The 17,331-nt window shown below is 42.6% G+C and overlaps 1 long non-coding RNA gene across 1 annotated transcript; it reads right to left on the reverse strand.

The window, feature by feature from the left end:
* Positions 1 to 296: 296 nt before the first annotated feature.
* On the reverse strand, positions 297 to 2,039 carry LOC117970546 (uncharacterized). Its single transcript, XR_009309764.1, has 3 exons — positions 1,914 to 2,039; positions 1,010 to 1,115; positions 297 to 684 (listed from the first exon to the last, which is right to left on the reverse strand). It is a non-coding gene; the product is annotated as an uncharacterized LOC117970546 (long non-coding RNA).
* Positions 2,040 to 17,331: the final 15,292 nt, after the last annotated feature.

Raw genomic sequence — 17,331 nt, forward strand, 5'->3', positions numbered from 1 at the left:
AAGAATTATAATGTTTTTTTTTTTTTTTAATCGGTTGTATAGAGTATATGTTACAGGTGAAGACCCAATGTAATCACTGTAAAATGTATTTCTCTCTAAACATGAGTAAGACTTAAAACTCATCACATTGATTACATGTGTAACTATTGAATGTGCACAAAAATATTAAATTAAAAAAAAAAACATTTCGATTCCAAACATGATCCACAGTGTACAGGTTACACACTCAGGTGTGTCTTTTCATAGTAAAACCAGGAATGGGATTTGGCAGGAGGGTTTTGTTTTCTTTCTAGAAAAAGACATGTTTTTAATGTGCAATACATTTCAAACATGTGTTTTTTTCTGTGTGAGTTAGTAAAACATGCAACAACAACAAAGTGTTGAATTCAGGTATTTTATTCGTTTTTTTTTTCTTTACTTGTACACAGTGGGAACATTACCAAGCTCTTTACTGTGAAGATAACGAAGTCTACTTGCATATACAAAACATTAAGCACTAGTGTCAAGATCTCAATTGAATGTATGATCTGGTGCATCTTCAATGCCTTTAATGCACTCTTGTAATACTTTGAGAATGGAAGTGAAGTTCAATATGACAGAAGCAAGGCTGTATTCAAATAAAGAAAAGGACGTGTTTAGTTAAATGCATTTCCATTGCTTCATCTTTCCTCTTGAAAACGCCGTCTGTGAGGAGACGATAAATAATTCTGGTCAGATCACAAATAAGCTAAACGCTATTAAACATTTCCCTGTCAAATATGCTTGTATAAAGTATTTTCGTTAACAAAAATAACATGATATTTAAGAAAGATTCCTCCATTAGAATCCTAGCGCGTTTAGGTTCTATCGAATGAGTTCCATTTGGAATCAAAAGGTTCTACATAGACCCATTTGCACGCGCTGGAAGGCGGGTTTACGCCCCCTCTGAAAGCCCTTCTTCCAGCGCGTAAACCAAGTGAGAATAGGGCCCAAACTGAACACACTAAACTAAACATGTCATTGCAATTACCTTTGCTTGTTATAGTTCCAGTGAACTACAGCAAAGTGTATCCACATCGCAACGAGAACACCGGAGATGAAGACATACCGCCAGACCGAAGGAAAGCAATCTGCATCTGAAACACAAGCAAAGCAGAGATACACAAAATGAAAGGTAATGTTTCTATTCGAATGCAATACCGCTCATAGAAGACTCGGGTAACTACAGTCTGTCGCTTTCGGTTAGATATAGGATGCTCCGACATTCTTAATCTCTCGTCCTCACTTGAAGACAGGTGATTTTCAAGCACCGATCTGATTATACTGATGGGTTTCATGAATTCATTTTCTAGCTATTTGTTTTATATTTCGGGAGGGCTTTAAATGTATAACAAAAGTATAAAAACATGGGCTTGTTTCCATATACCAATAGAATGTAGTATCAGGCTAGTTAATCAACAGCATACAGAGATCAAACACCCTCAATAAGACCTCTGTTTGTCAATGCGGACTGAAGGAGAAGCAATGAGATTATAACAATCCCCAAATCCGATTTTAAAACCAGAGAAAGAAAGACGATCGGATTCCATGATATGAAGGACACAGTTCCACGTGTTCGGGAGATGATATACAAAAGATAATTCTCATGATAACGGGTTGTTCGACTCGTTGACAATTCCGAATGCGATGTTTGCTGAACATTAGATTACATTTTAAAAAGGTAAATTGATAACTAAACAAACACATTTATAAAAGCTACACCAAATAGATCTATCAAAGTGGCCGCGATTTAAACCTTGTTACATTACAGAAATCCGGATATACCTTGGTGCCCTATATCTATACGATATTGTTATTTTATTTATGTATTTAAGGATACAGGGGGAAAAAAAACAATTGATCATTGAAAATGTTAAGGTTTCTAACTCTCTTACCGGTCTTGCTCACGCTTTTGCTCATATTGCGCCCGCTCTCTGTTTCCACTACGCACGTGCACACGGCCCCGCTGCTCCAGACCTCGCCCGGAATGGTGATCTGATTCCTGATAAAGTCAGGAGTGGGTTCACTGGAATTATTTAAGAAACTTTCATACTTATGCAATACCTTCTTTCTTACCTCGTATTAGTAACGTGGATCCATTGCCCAAGTACATAGCTGAGCTCTTAATAAAAGCGCAATAGTAAGTCCCGGAATCGTTCACCTGTGCGTTGTTTAGGTTCAGGGAACAGGTTTTCTCGATTTCGTTGCCCACGAAGCTGCTACCGGGTCTGACATTTTGATAAGCTTCCATAGTCGGGCTGCTGTTGGACCGCAGTTTGAACCAGATGACACTGAAGCACTTTCCACTCATGTCCTCGATATCGCAGGTCAAGTTTACGCTGCTCCCGACCTCGGCTCTGACTAAGGGCGGGTATTGGAACAGTCCTGCATCTGCAACTGAAACGAGAAAAAAAGAAAAACGAAGAGCCTACTGTTTATATCTCTAATAACAATAATAATAATAATAATAATAATAATAATAATAATAATAATAATAATAATAATAATAATAATGTTTTTTTAGGGCAGAATTCAAAATGTATCAGGATGCTTATATGCAATATCAAATGCGATTAACAACATTCACTGATAAAGTCCAATTCTTTCTGCATTTATAAATGATCTGTATACGTTTTATTAAGGATAACCTAATGCTAAACCTGTAAAAAAAAAAAAAAAAAAATAATCCAATCGTAATAATGGAGTTTATTTTTGTTTTACAAACAGCAATAACATGGCCAACCAAAATATGTTAAGAATGTACTCGGTAAATGAAAGAAAAATAATCTGACATAAAAATATAAAGTTTGTACATTCTTTTTTTTATTATTATTAAAGAATACAAAACTGTAAAGCTGTCATCATTTAATATGTATTTGTATCTGAATGTAATAATAATAACAATACTACTACTACTACTACTACTACTACTACTACTACTACTACTACTACTACTACTTCTACTACTACTAGTAATAATAATAATAATAATAATAATAATAATAATAATAATAATAATAATAATAATAATCCAAACTGCAGAAAGTTGTATATTTTGATTAAATAATACATTGCTATCGTATTCTGTATAAATTCTACCGCGCCGTACAAAAATAATCATATCAGAAACAAACAAAAAAAAAAAGAAGAATCTACTTGGTAAATGGAAAAAAATAATTTGACATAAAACTTTGTAATTTCATTTTTTTAATGAATAAATACAAAAAAGTGTAAATCTGTCATAGTATCTAAATGTAATAATAATAATAATAATAATAATAATAATAATAATAATAATAATAATAATAATAATACCTCAAACTGTAGAGAGGTATTTAATCTTTTTGATTAAATAATACATTGAAATCGTATTCTGTATAAATTGTACCGCGCCGTAAAAAAATAAATCATGTAGGTTAAATGAAACTAAAAAAAAAAACTATAAGTAATAATAATATACAAAAGAGTAATATAAAATGAAACACAGATTTGTTGTGCGATGTTAGAATATAAACAGTAAAGCCACGCTTACCTTGCAGCGTGTAGAATAGCAGAATGAGCCGGAGCAGCATGGTGGGAAGTGCACAGCAAGGCTGGCGAGGATGTTGTGTGTGTTATCCGCACTGCAGACAGTATCAGTGAACAGGGCAAGAAGAGGGGCTGCAACAGACAAGCCAGGAAGTGCAGATATTGTATACAGTTCCCGGTGCAAGGTCCTTCACTACCACAAGATTACAATTTTATACATAGTCTACAGCTATTTATGGTGAAACAGTTACATAAAACACAAATATATCATATGGCTCTTTAAGAACTCCCAAGTCATCCTTTAACCAGAAAGGTCAATCATAGAGTCGAGTGAAAATCTATAAGAATTAGAACACCCCATTGCTTTTGTATTAGAACACCCCATTGCTTTTTTATTAGAACACCCCATTGCTTCTGTATTAGAACACCCCATTGCTTTTTTATTAGAACACCCCATTGCTTTTGTATTAGAACACCCCATTGCTTCTGTGTTAGAACACCCCATTGCTTCTGTATTAGAACACCCCATTGCTTCTGTATTAGAACACCCCATTGCTTCTGTGTTAGAACACCCTATTGCTTCTGTATTAGAACACCCCATTGCTTCTGTCTTAGAACACCCCATTGCTTCTGTGTTAGAACACCCCATTGCTTCTGTGTTAGAACACCCCATTGCTTCTGTATTAGAACACCCCATTGCTTCTTTATTAGAACACCCCATTGCTTCTGTATTAGAACACCCCATTGCTTCTGTATTAGAACACCCCATTGCTTCTGTATTATTATTAATTTCTTAGCAGACGCCCTTGTGTAATTGTATGTAAAAATAATGTGATATCTTGTAACAATTGTAAGTCGCCTTGGATAAGGGCGCCTGCTAAGAAATAAATAATAATAATAATACTATCAGCAATTCAGTTATAATAAGTAAACGTGTAGCATGACTTCTGATTTAAACGTTTACAGTGTAAACGCATCGCATCTTTATTTTGCTAACATTGTGTTGGTCAAAAATAAATTCTCAAACATTAAATTAGAATGAGCACTGAAGACGAGTCTAAAATCGGTTGCATTAGATCATATTCAATTCCCATGTATTTTGATTTGCAGTGTAAAAGTTAGCTACATAGTCTTTTTAAACATGTTGTTACTATTAAGCAAATAACAAAACAAACAATACATCAGTACATATAAATGTGCATCTTTCCTCTACCATTGTGGGGGTTGTGTTGTGTTGCAGAACGAGCTGCTCTGCACTTTAGATGTTGGTTTATAGCGGTTCCTAGAATCGTGAGTGCTAATACATTGACTGGTCTAGTGAAGGGAGATCTTTTGAAGTTGTTGCAACAAATACTGTTGTTGCATTTAGAAGCGCAATTCTTATAGGTCGCTGTGCGCTTACTGGCTGTACACTTCCGGACACCAGACAACATTTTCCATATCACTTTAAAAAAACGCAGAAACATATATGCGAGTACAGGCCGAAGCAGGTAAGCCACAAAACACGAGAGAAACTAGCGGCCTGCATGTACTGGATGTGTGAAATAGATTATATATGCAGAAAGAAAAACAGTCCATTTCATTTTGGATTTAGTAAACTGAAGTGCAATAAAGGCATTTATTTTTGCCCGGTACCACTAGGTAAAAAAATCTGTACTACAAAGTAAATGATTTTCAAAATACATTTAAACCGTGCTGCTGTTGTGTTTTCTTCTTTACTAACAGTTGAAAACAATTCGAAATACGTTACTGTATTACTGTTGCAGCAGGTCAAATTGAAATACGTTATGTGCAGCAGGTCAAATTGACTTTAAGAGTGCGTCAGTAAACGCGCTCTCAGGTCAGACGACACTCTAGTATGGAAGGCCATTAGTACGCGTTTCAAATACTTAGTACTGGTATGGATTTGGACCAATCAGAATACATATAATGTTACGCGTTCTAAATAAATGTAAATTAACTACGCATGTATTATAGTATCTACGTAGTGCCTGGTAATTTTACAGTAGTACATACGTAAGGTTTGGTCATTTTACAGGCATGCAGCGTAATTACAAGAATAGCCAACCACCTCCGGCATAACTTTTTTTTTTTTTTAATTTCAGACATGAAATACGCTTTTTAAAAAGTCAAGAATTAAGGCGGGAAAACACTGCCCGATTTTTTTCCGATGTTTGACCTGCCCTGGATGCATAAAGTACAGCGGCAAAGGGGCAATGACAATATGCAAAAATATAAGGCTGTAGCAGCACCATTTTGGCAAGAAGGCGATGTGATCGTGAAAACCACATGTGACTGCAAACATGCACACATTCTCTCTCTCTATTTACTAGCCTAGAGAGAGAGAGAGAGAGAGAGAGAGAGAGAGAGAGAGAGAGAGAGAGAGAGAGAGAGAGAGAGAGAGAGAGAGAGAGAGAGAGAGAGAGAGAATGTAAAAAAATTAAAAGGGAAACTGCTGTGTATCATAAGGTGCAAAATAAAAAGAAAAAAAGAAAAAGGTCATGTAGGTTCACAAAAATATGAATAATTGATAAAAAAAAATCAATTAATTTGTTGTCATTTCATTTTCAGCGACCTGATTGGCCAAATTAGTACACGTAATTAGAATTACAACACCTATTAAAGTCAAACGAGAACGTGTACTAAATATTTGAAAGCTGTGCTTTAATAACGCGTTTTTTGACCCGGATGGCCTTCCATGCTCTAGCAGTTTGTAAGCTCCTGGAACACTATTATTATTTTATTTCTTGGCAGACGGCCTTATCCAGGGCGACTTACAATTGTTACAAGATATCACATTATTTGTACATACAATTACCCATTTATACAGTTGGGTTTTTACTGGAGCAATCTAGGTAGAGTACCTTGCTCAAGGACACAGCAGCGTCCCCCCACCTGGGATTGAACCCTCAACCCTCCGATCAAGAATACAGAGCCCTAACCACTACTCCACACTGCTGCACTATGGGGTCTTTTGTACTCTGTAAAGGTTTACCATAAGCATATCAAAGGGTAATAAAGCACAGTGAAAGCACGGATAAGAACAGGTAAGCATCGTAAACATTAGTGAGGTATTGTAATGCAGGGGTACGTTTCCCGATCTCGAAGTGCATCGTATGGTGGTGTCTGATTGGCACCAAGGGGCTTGGGCACGTTTAACTCTTTAAGGACCGCGATCGGAGATTGAGGCAGAACCTCAATCTCCTCCATAGAAAAACTGGGATATTTTTCTTCTTCAGATAAAGACATTCTTGCAGCCATTATCGAATTTCAACCAACGGGCCATATGGGGAGTTTTTATAGCGCCAAAGGCCAATTACAGAACGAATGTAGGGGGTTCCAAATATTATATAGGCTATTGGGTTATTATACGTAGAGAATAGAATTATTGGGGTTTAAATTTGATAGCTCTACTTAAGTTTCAAGTGATAATTAAAAGTCCTTAAAACAACATAATAGGTTTCAATATTAACATCTTCACATGGCCATACAGAGGCTCGACCGTAAACTTGCTATATTGAAAGTAATGAGTGAGTGGAGCCACAGGCCACGCCCACAGCTAGATACATACCTGAGAGAGACTACGTTTAAGAGTAGCCAGCGCGTCAGTAAATTAAGCATTGAGTCAGAATAGGCTTAAAGGAGCTTTATTTGTATCGGTCCACATACGAGATCGCCATGCACGAGAGGATTACACCTAAATCACACAATTCGGAAATGCACAAATATACAAAAGCCTCAGTGTCTTTACATTCCCATAAACACAAGAAGACTTTTGAGGTCCTGAAAACTGGTGTTTGTGGATCACAGTTAATCTGAGAAACAGCTTTACATGTTTGAAACATGTGTTTAAAGTCCTATAGAGTGCTGAACAGACAGGCAGTGGACCTATACTGTAGATTAGCCAGACTGACAGACAGACTGCGTTCTATGAAAGCAAGAATCCGTTCTGTAAGCGTTTTTTTATTATTATTTTTAGGTTTAGTATTTCTTCTGTTGCTTTGCTAAAATCCTAATAAAAAAGTGAGATAATTTCCAAGTGTGTAAATTTGCAAGTGTGTAAACGTAAATGCACGGTGGTAAATATATTAATTCAGTATTTTCTAGTTTTAATATCTATGATATACCCAAGGTTTCACAGACCCCGATTAGCGTACATTTGAGACTAGCTGTTGTTAACCTTGGTATGGAAGCCCATAGTGTGAAACGGGTCTGTGAAACCACACCCATAAGTGTGTTTGAAGTTATGGGTTAAAATAATATAACTATGATGATTACATTGAATTATGTTAATGTCTATTTACACAACTATGAGTCAGTTCATGAATCAGAGTAAAATGCTACCCTGATCAAGATTCCGGATACCTCCGTAGATGGAGTGGCAGTCAGGGGCACGAATTAACCTACAAACCAAGCCACCTAAAACTAGTTATCCATCCGATCCGATTAGAATCAATCTATTCAATGGGACGTTATCAGGCAAAATCTTCCCATAGGAATGGGCCAGTAGGTACCTACTACCCTCCTAACCACTAACCTCTACCCCTGACCCTAAACCTATTGTCTACCACTAACCTAATCTCTACCCCTAAACATAATCTCTACCCCTAAACCTAATATCTAACCCTAACCCTAACTACGTTATTAAACTAACTGTTACTATGATTTCAGCAACGCTTGTTTACGCCCTCTAGCGGCTACTATGCCCGACGTCCATTAAAGCGCTTGATCCGGACCTGCTCTACCAATTGGAAGGTTGTGGGGTGATTTTGCTTGATAACGTCCCATTGAATCGAATGATTGTAACTGATTCAGTCAGATTCAGTTGCTATGCTACTGTACAGTTATTCAAACGTGTATTGTAATATACCGTACATGTGGTTAAACTTGAATTGCTTACCTTTATTTTGATACCAAGGATGACCTTGTTATTATTATTATTATTATTTATTTATTAGCAGACGCCCTTGTCCAGGGCGACTTATAGTCTTAAAGAAAAATACATTTCAAGAATCACAGTTGTTAGATCGGAAAAAAATAACAATCCTGCTTCAAAGTGCACATGGTACATTTTTGGGGTACATTTGCACCCCTCTCAGCCTTCAGAGGGTTACAATCAAAGCTATCATTTTTTTCACATACCACAGCTCCTATTTACTCTGGCAGAATATATTGTTGAGAGTTGCTGGAGAGCCAAGGGAGGTGTCCCTATGTAACCCTAAATATGTATTTGTTTAGCCAACAGTAATTTACATGAAACGGTGTATCTATGTGTGTGTGTGTGTATAATACATTCATGTCACTGCATGTATCATTGTATCATGTTATATTTCCCATCTATGCTAGAATCTATAATTCATAGATGTTTTGTCTCACTCCATAAAGCTCACATAAACAGTTTTTTTTTTAAAACAATTAATAAAATGTAACTGAAGTGGGTAGAGTAAAGACAAAATGAGCCTTACTTCGAATCATTTGATTGTATTTCAATCTAAGATCTAGTAGGGATTATGTACTTGGATAACTTTAAGTAACTGCTATCATCTAGTGGACATTTTGTGTAACTACAGTTTATTAAAATAGCAATAGTGATGTCATTGAAGCGCAAATGTATTTCCTCTGTTGAATGTGCGGGAGAGGAAGTGCAGGGAGAGTCATTAAGACAGAGCGCCGTTCCATGTTACAGCTGAATGCTGCTCTGTTGGGAGCTGGATGTTGTTCGTGATTGAGAATATAAATTTCTGGAAATTGGACAGTCTATTCATCACTGTAAAACATATAAACACCCCATAGTTCCTGAACCTCGCTATATTCCCCACCCTTTCATTGTCACTAACATATCTCCTTCCACACCGCTTCTCTCCACCCCCTCCCTCTTTCTTACAGTTTTGGCGGGAAACGAAATGTAATCGCATGACATACAAATAAAAACGTTAGGTTACCTACCGTAACCCTGGTTCCCTGAAAGAGAAGACGACCACCAACATTAAGTATGGGATATTCCCTGCCCTTGAGGTAGGTAATACTGAGCTCTCTATATCAGAGCTGCCGAAGGCCCCTTCATGTGATGACGCACTCGGTCCCGCCTACCGAGGGTATAAAACCGTCACTAACCGGAAGATCTCTCTCTTTTTCCGCCAAACCCGTGAGGGCGACCGGAGCGACCTAATGGTTGGTGGTCGTCTTCTCTTTCAGGGAACCAGGGTTATGGTAGGTAACCTAACATTCCCTTTCAAGTCGAAGACGACCACCGACATTAAGTATGGGATAATGTATACCAGAGCCGTCGCGAGGGAGAAGGAACGGCAGCATATGAGGGACGCACAAGCGCTGTCTAACCTAGAGGTTAGCGGTGTGAACGTACACCCTCAAGGACCCTTGTGCTCACAGATGGCACAGCAGGATCTACCACATTAACGCGGTAGAATCTGGTGAAATTATGCGGCATAGCCCAGCTAGCCACAGCACAAATCTCAGAAATCGAAGCGCCCTTAAAAGGGCCCACGATGTAGCCAACCTAGTCGAATGTGCAGCTACTCTACCAGGTGGGGGTAACCCAGCACCATCATATTCAGTCGACACCGTGTCTGCAATCCAGTGTGACAGACGCTGCTTAGAGGGGCTGTCCTAGGGTCAGTGTTCCGTGACAGACAAAGAGCTGTTCAGATTGATGTAGCGCTCTTGTCCTAGCACGCAACATCTCAATGCCCGCACTGGGCAGAGAAAATTAAATCTCTCATCCTCCGTTGAAGCAACGGAGGTGGATGAAAAGACTCCAGTTCCACAGACTGGTTAATGTGGAAAGCTGTAATCACCTTGGGGAGGAAAGCGGGGTTGGTGCGCAGCGACACTCCACTTCCATCCTCCCACACGCGCATGCAGGAGCTGTGAACAGACAGCACCTGCAGCTCAATGATCCGCTTTACGGAGGTGATAACTAAAAGGAAGGCTGTCTTCATAGACAGACACTTCAGCTCAATGGAGTTTAAGAGCTCAAACGGGCCTTCGTGAGAGCCTCTAGCACAATATTAAGGCTCCATTTGTGGAGAACAGTCCTCCTAGGAGGGTGTAATCACCGTGCGCCTTTAAGGAAATGGGTAGCCAAAAATGCGCACCCAGAGACATAGAATCTAAGGGTGCATGGCAAGCAGAGATAGCCACTGAATACACCTGCAAGGTGGAAGGTGACCGTCCAGCACCAAGCAGTTCCTGCAGGAACTGCAATATGACTGGTCTAGGGCAAGTGATGGGGTCATGGTTTCTAGCCAGACACCAAGCTTGAAAATACTTCCACTTATAGGTATACAAAAAACCTAGTGGAGTTCACCCTAGCGCTCTGCATGGTACCCACAACTGGGTCCGATAGCCCTAGGGCTAGCCAGCAGTCCCTTACAGGGGCCAGACCCATATTTGGAACCTGCGTGGCTCCGGATGCCAAAGAGAGCCTTCCACCTGACTGAGGAGATCCAACGAAGTGGAATCTCCCAGGGCTGGCTATGCAACAGCTGGCACAGGGTCGAAAATCACATTCTCTTGGCCACCTGGAGAACTGATGCTTTCTCTAACCTGACTTTTCCTAGAAAAGGGAGCAGCGGTATAGGCGGGAAAGCATACAAAAAACGCTTTGGACCACTCGTGGGCTGCTCTCAGTTACCACGCATTATATCCAGCGATCCGACCAGGGTCCACGAACTCCTCCACCTGCCCAGACCGGTCCCCCAACAGAGTTGGGTGTGTCTGTCGTCACCAATTGACAGTATCACTCCTATGCTTGCGCCTTCGCTCAGAAGAGAGGCTTGCTTCTACCAGCGTATGGCTTCCCAGCCTAGGCGAGACACGGTCAGCTGACGGTGTCTGTAGCACTTGGGGTGCAGCCTAAGGCACTGAGCCACACTTGGATCGGGCGCTTGTGGAGTAACCCTAGATGGGTGGGTGATGAAGCCGAGGCCATCGGACCCAATAGTTTTTAACACAACACCAATTATACTGTGAACCCTTGCTGAACAAGGCGAGACAGTTGCAAATGGCAGCCACTCTGTCGTCCGACAGGCAGACTTGCACTGTGTGGGCCACTGCTCCTTCCTGCGACTGGACAGATCAACCAGTCATTCAGCTGCTTCATCACCCTGATCACTTGCAGTCGCAAGGGAGCTAGGATGGCATCCATGCACTTTGAAACGTGCGGGGGCTAAGGAGAGGTTAACCACAGCACAGAAAACTCAGGACGCTCCCCTGTAAGGTGAAGCGGAGATACTTCCTGTGCACTAGATGAATAGCAACGTGGAATCCGCGTTCTTTCAGTCCAGTGTGATAAACCTTTCGCCCGGCCAGACAGCCTGCCGAGTACGGAAGATGTCAGCGCGTAACATCTGGGGCAACCACCGGTTCAGGCGGGGTCAGCTCCAGTGCCGGCGCTATTGGCTGAGCTAGGGCCACAGCAAGGGCTTGAGCCTGCTGCCTGGCCAGGCCCAGCGTCGCGTACAGCTCAGCCGTGTACTGAAGCACTCAGGCACCAAGGGTGCAGACGCACCGAGGACACTGAGTGAGGTAGAATACAGTACTGGTGCACCGAAGCATCGGGGCACCAAGCACTGAGGTATGGAGCATCTAAACACCGAGGGCGCCGAATGGGGGCGCCCAGCCTTAACTGCGTGAAATCAACACAACCTGGGGTAGCACAAAGCATACACCAGGGTGGATACCCAGACTTGAGTGGCTGCAGTAGGCAACCAGGAGAGCAGTACAGGGGAGCGCACGGTGCTGCACCATGGTGCAGAGCGGCGATAACCTGGTTCTGGACCTCGTGCAGTCACACAACGCGGATAATAATAACGTGGCAGCGCATAGCGTATGCCAGGGTGGAGCACAGGCCCAAGGAGCTGCAACCTGTCATTTCTTAACTGCAAAGGCAGTAACAGGTACATACAGGCTTATACCCAGCCATTCAGCTATGGGAGAAACACATTCACCATGCCAGGCGGGTGACCAAGCGCGCCGAGTAGGCGGGCTGAAACAAGCCGGTGGATTCAACTCAACCGTGGGACACAGCAGAGCTGCCGTTTGATATCATACTACATTTTATTTATTTATTTATTTATTTATTTATTTATTTATTTATTTATTTTTCTAAACTGCAAGGCAGTAAAGAAAAAAAACACATCACACACACACAACAGCAAGGTTGTGAGGGTAAAATAGCAGTCACCACGGCAGCGTGTGTGACAGCGTTTAAACAGCGCACCGAGTAGGCGGGCTGAGACAAGCCAGCAGAAGCCGCTCAACAGTGGGGCCAGCAGTGCTGGGTCCCGGTGGAAATAACGCTGTATTTTTATTTAATTTTATTTTATTTTAATTTCTAAACTGCAAGGCAGTTAAGAAACGAAAATACACACCCTCCACGCAAGCTGCGCGGGTAAAAAATAATAGTTACCCAAGGCAATACGGGTAACGGGTAAATTTTAAGCGCACCAAGAGGGTGGGCTGAGGCAGTCCAGCAGAGTCAATTCCACAGCGGGGCACGGCAGAGCCGGTGGAGGAACACGTGTCTCTTTTTTCTTTTAAACTGCAACATGATTATTATTTTATTCCTTTGCAGACGCCCTTATTTTGGGCGACTTAATAGCAGAGGAAAGCAGAAAACAGTGATCGCTGTAAGGCTTTTAGCAGACTGCAATCGCAAAGCGATGTAGGCTGTTAAGCAGAAAAAAGAGTAAACACAGCGTAGTGCTTGTGCATAGCACTAAGCACTGCTTTCACTGCGTTTGACCCACAGGTACTAACACAGTGTAAATTTCGCTAGGGCTACAGCTAAGGCTATTAACACCGCTTACCCTGCGCCAGGTACCGTGGGCACAAGTGCACCGTGTACTATGCAGCATATGGGCACTAGTGTACAACCAACTACACCTGCACCGTGTAATATGTACACTGTGTACAGCGCTTGAGCTGAGCTCAGTGCGCACTGGTATTACCGTGCAGCACCACGAGCAATGCGGTAGTAGAGCAGTACTTACGCAACTAACGCAACGTGCACCGCACTGCTTGCCTCAAGCGTTCCAAACGCCTTGCGCAATGGGTACCATACACTGCGTGAACTGCGTACCGTGCGCACTGTGCGTAACTACACTTTAGAACGAGCACAACACTGCTTGCCTCGAACGTTCTAGACGCCTCGCGCAGCGGGAGCGTAAACTGCGTACCCTGCGCTCTGTGCGTAACTTTTTGGAAGGAGCAACGAGCACCTGCACGTTATGTGTGCTGTGAATATCGTTCTGCGTACTGGGAACAAAGTACCGTGTGCGTTACGCTCCTACGCTGGCGTTGGATAATACGCAGCCTGTGCCAAGAGAAATCAGGCTATGCGTGCGCCGCGGTACCGCAGCACCAGAGAAGACGCTACGCAAAGTGCGTACCCAGACCGCGTGGTCAACACACACACCTGGTCAGTGCAAAGCGTGTACCAGGGGGGGACAGAGGCCGAAGCCGCGGTGGTGAAGTTTTTGTCAAGCAAAAATTACAGTTTATAAGAAGGAAGAAAAGAGAGAGAGAGAGAGTACACCGAACGCACATGAACCGACTCACTGCAGCGGTCAGGTTCGGCCGGCGACTCAGCTCGTACGGGGATACGGTAGTACCTAGCCCCGAGGAAGGGAGTGTGGCTGGGTCACTTGACAGCGGGGATAAGGCAGGCCTAGCCCCGAGGAGGATACTTGTGTAGCTCTCTATAGGAAAAGACAACTAACTCAAGGTTGGCTGCACAGACAGCCGCTCACATACAACAGACAGCAAAGAGAGAGCGGCCAGCCCAGGGGGGGCCGATGAAAGACAGAAAGACAAAAAACTCGGACTTTTTCAAGAGTCGTTGATTCCAGGAAAGCGGCAAGCCAGCTTTCAGCACAAATGCTAGGAACTACAACAGACCCGAATGGACTCGAGGACTCTTCCTATCAACACGCTCAGTTCTAGACACAGAGGTCCTACCTTACCGTCTTGAGAAGGAAAAAGAGGGAGATCTTCCGGTGAGTGACAGTTTTATACCCTTGGTAGGCGGGACAGAGTGTGTCATCACAGGAAGGGGCCTTCGGCAGCTCTGATATAGAGAGCTCAGTATTACCTACCTCAAGGGCAGGGAATATCCCATACTTAATGTTGGTGGTCGTCTTCGACTTGAAAGGGAAATACTGTTTAAAAATGTAACTGTGTATCCAGAAAACATGGATTAGAAACTCTTATTAAGCAGTAATTGTATCTGTTTTATCACCATAGGAGGCTGCGTTGTCCAGTGGTTACAGAAAAGGGCTTAAAATCCCACCTCAGCCACTGACTCATTGTGTGACCCTGAGCAAGTCACTTAACCTCCTTGTGCTCCGTCTTTCGGGTGAGGCATAATTGTAAGTGACTCTGCAGCTGATGCATAGTTCACACAGCCTAGTCTCTGTAAGTCGCATTGGATTATTATTATTATTATTATTTATTTCTTAGCAGACGCCCTTATCCAGGGCGACTTACAATCGCAAGCAAATACAAATACATTCAAGTGTTACAATACAAGTCATATAATAAGAGCAAGAAATACAATATTTTTTTTTTCAAGTGTGACAAACCACAATTCAATAATACAGCAGATAATAGTGAAAGTTACATCAGGATATGATTAAATAGTGATAGTTACATCAGGATATGATTAAGTACAAAATACTACAGGTTAAACACTTGGCAGATTACAATATTCTGAAGTACAGGATTAAATGTAGTAAAATAGGGGGCAGATAAGAGCAAAATAAAGCATATTTAAAAGAAGGGTGATAGTGTCCCAGGATACAACAGAGGAGTTCTACAGGTGCTGTTTGAAGAGGTGAGTCTTAAGGAGGCGCCAGAATGTGGTCAGGGACTGGGCAGTCCTGACATCTGTAGGAAGGTCGTTCCACCACTGCGGAGCAAGGGTGGAGAAGGAGCGGGCTCGGGAGGCAGGGGAGCGTAGCGGAGGTAGAGCCAGTCTTCTAGTGCAGGCGGAGCGGAGAGGTCGAGTGGGGGTGTAGGGAGAGATGAGGGTCTGGAGGTAGCTGGGTGCAGTCTGGTCAAGGCATCTGTAGGCTAGTACAAGAGTCTTGAACTTGGATGCGAGCGGTGATCGGGAGCCAGTGGAGTGAGCGGAGTAGTGGAGTAACGTGGGTGAAGCGAGGCAGAGAGAACACCATGCGGGCAGCAGAGTTCTGGATGAGCTGGAGCGGACGGGTGGCGGACGCAGGGAGGCCAGCCAGGAGGGAGTTGCAGTAGTCTAGGCGGGAGAGTACCAGGGCCTGGACCAGGAGCTGGGTAGCATAGTTGAACTTCTTTGGGCAGCATTTGATTTTTTCAGTGTACCGATGACAATAACAAATTTAGTGAAAGCCTACTTTGGAGATTTGCAATTTAGTTTTTCAACTTCATAATTCAGCACTACATGGCAATGCCTAGAGGTTGGAATAATGGCAGGATGCACCATTTCTCCACTGGCTTTTACCATGGCAATGGAAGTAATCATTAGGGCATCAAAATGGGTAGTAGGAGGAGAGCGCTTGGCTTCTGGAATGCGACTACCACCAATTCGAGCATACATGGATGACATGACAACCATGACTACAAAAGTAGCCTGCACTAATCGATTATTGGGCAAATTAACCAATAACATTGAATGGGCATGAATGCAATTCAAGCCCACTAAATCAAGCAGCATCTCTATAATTAAAGGCAAAGTAGTAGATAAAACGTTCTTCATTAATGGTGAGGCAATACCAACAGTGTCTGAGAAGCCAGTGAAGAGTCCTGGGAGATGGTATGACAGGGATCTAAAGGACACAGTTCGTGTGGGAGAAGTTAGACAACAAGAAGTGGAAGGGTTGAAGAGCATAGACAGCAGCGCTCTACCAGCAAACTAAAACTCTGGTGCTTTCAGTTTGGTCTACTGCCGAGGTTGCTGTGGCCACTGACTGTGTACGTGGTTTCTTTGACAACAGTAGAGAACCTGGAGGCTTTAATCAGTTCATACATCAGGAAATGGTTGGGAGTTCCACGCTGCCTCAGCAGAGTGGGACTTTATGGTAAAGGAATACTGCAGCTACCAGTCTCTGCTCTAACTGAGGAGTTTAAGTGCGCCAAGGTCAGACTGGAAATGACATTAGTAGAGTCATGCGACAAATGCGTAAGGGAGGCAGCACCTGTGTTGAAAACTGGAAGAAAGTGGACGGCAAAGAAAGCTGTGGAAGATGCAAAGGCTGCCCTTCGAATTGGTGATATCATGGGGCAAGTTCAGCATGGAAGAGGGGGTCTTGGTCTCAGTTCAGCTCCTCCTACATGGCACAAGGCAGCCCCAGCTCAAAGGAGGAAGCTGATAGTCAACGAGGTGCAAAAGCAGGAGGAGAGGATGAGGTGTATAAAGGCCATTTCCCAGGCCAAGCAGGGAGAATGGATGAGATGGGAGAGTGTGGAACAACGCAAGATTGGCTGGCAAGACCTATGGTCAATGGAACAGAGCAGGATCAGTTTCCTCATCAGGTCAACATATGATGTTCTCCCATCACCACAGAACCTAAACCTCTGGGTAGGAGAGGATCCCTCATGTCCTTTGTGTTCATCACCTGCAACATTAAGGCACATTTTGACAGGATGTAAGGTGGCTCTTAGCCAAGGACGGTTTACTTGGCGCCATGACCAGGTGCTGCGATGTTTGGCCTTAGCATTGGAAGACAAGCGTAACATGACCAATAAGTTGCCACCTGTTCCATGAAAACATTACAAACAAAAGAC

The sequence above is a fragment of the Acipenser ruthenus genome, chromosome 32 (genome assembly GCF_902713425.1).
Source record: "Acipenser ruthenus chromosome 32, fAciRut3.2 maternal haplotype, whole genome shotgun sequence".
In the NCBI taxonomy this organism is placed as follows: Eukaryota; Metazoa; Chordata; class Actinopteri; order Acipenseriformes; family Acipenseridae; genus Acipenser; species Acipenser ruthenus.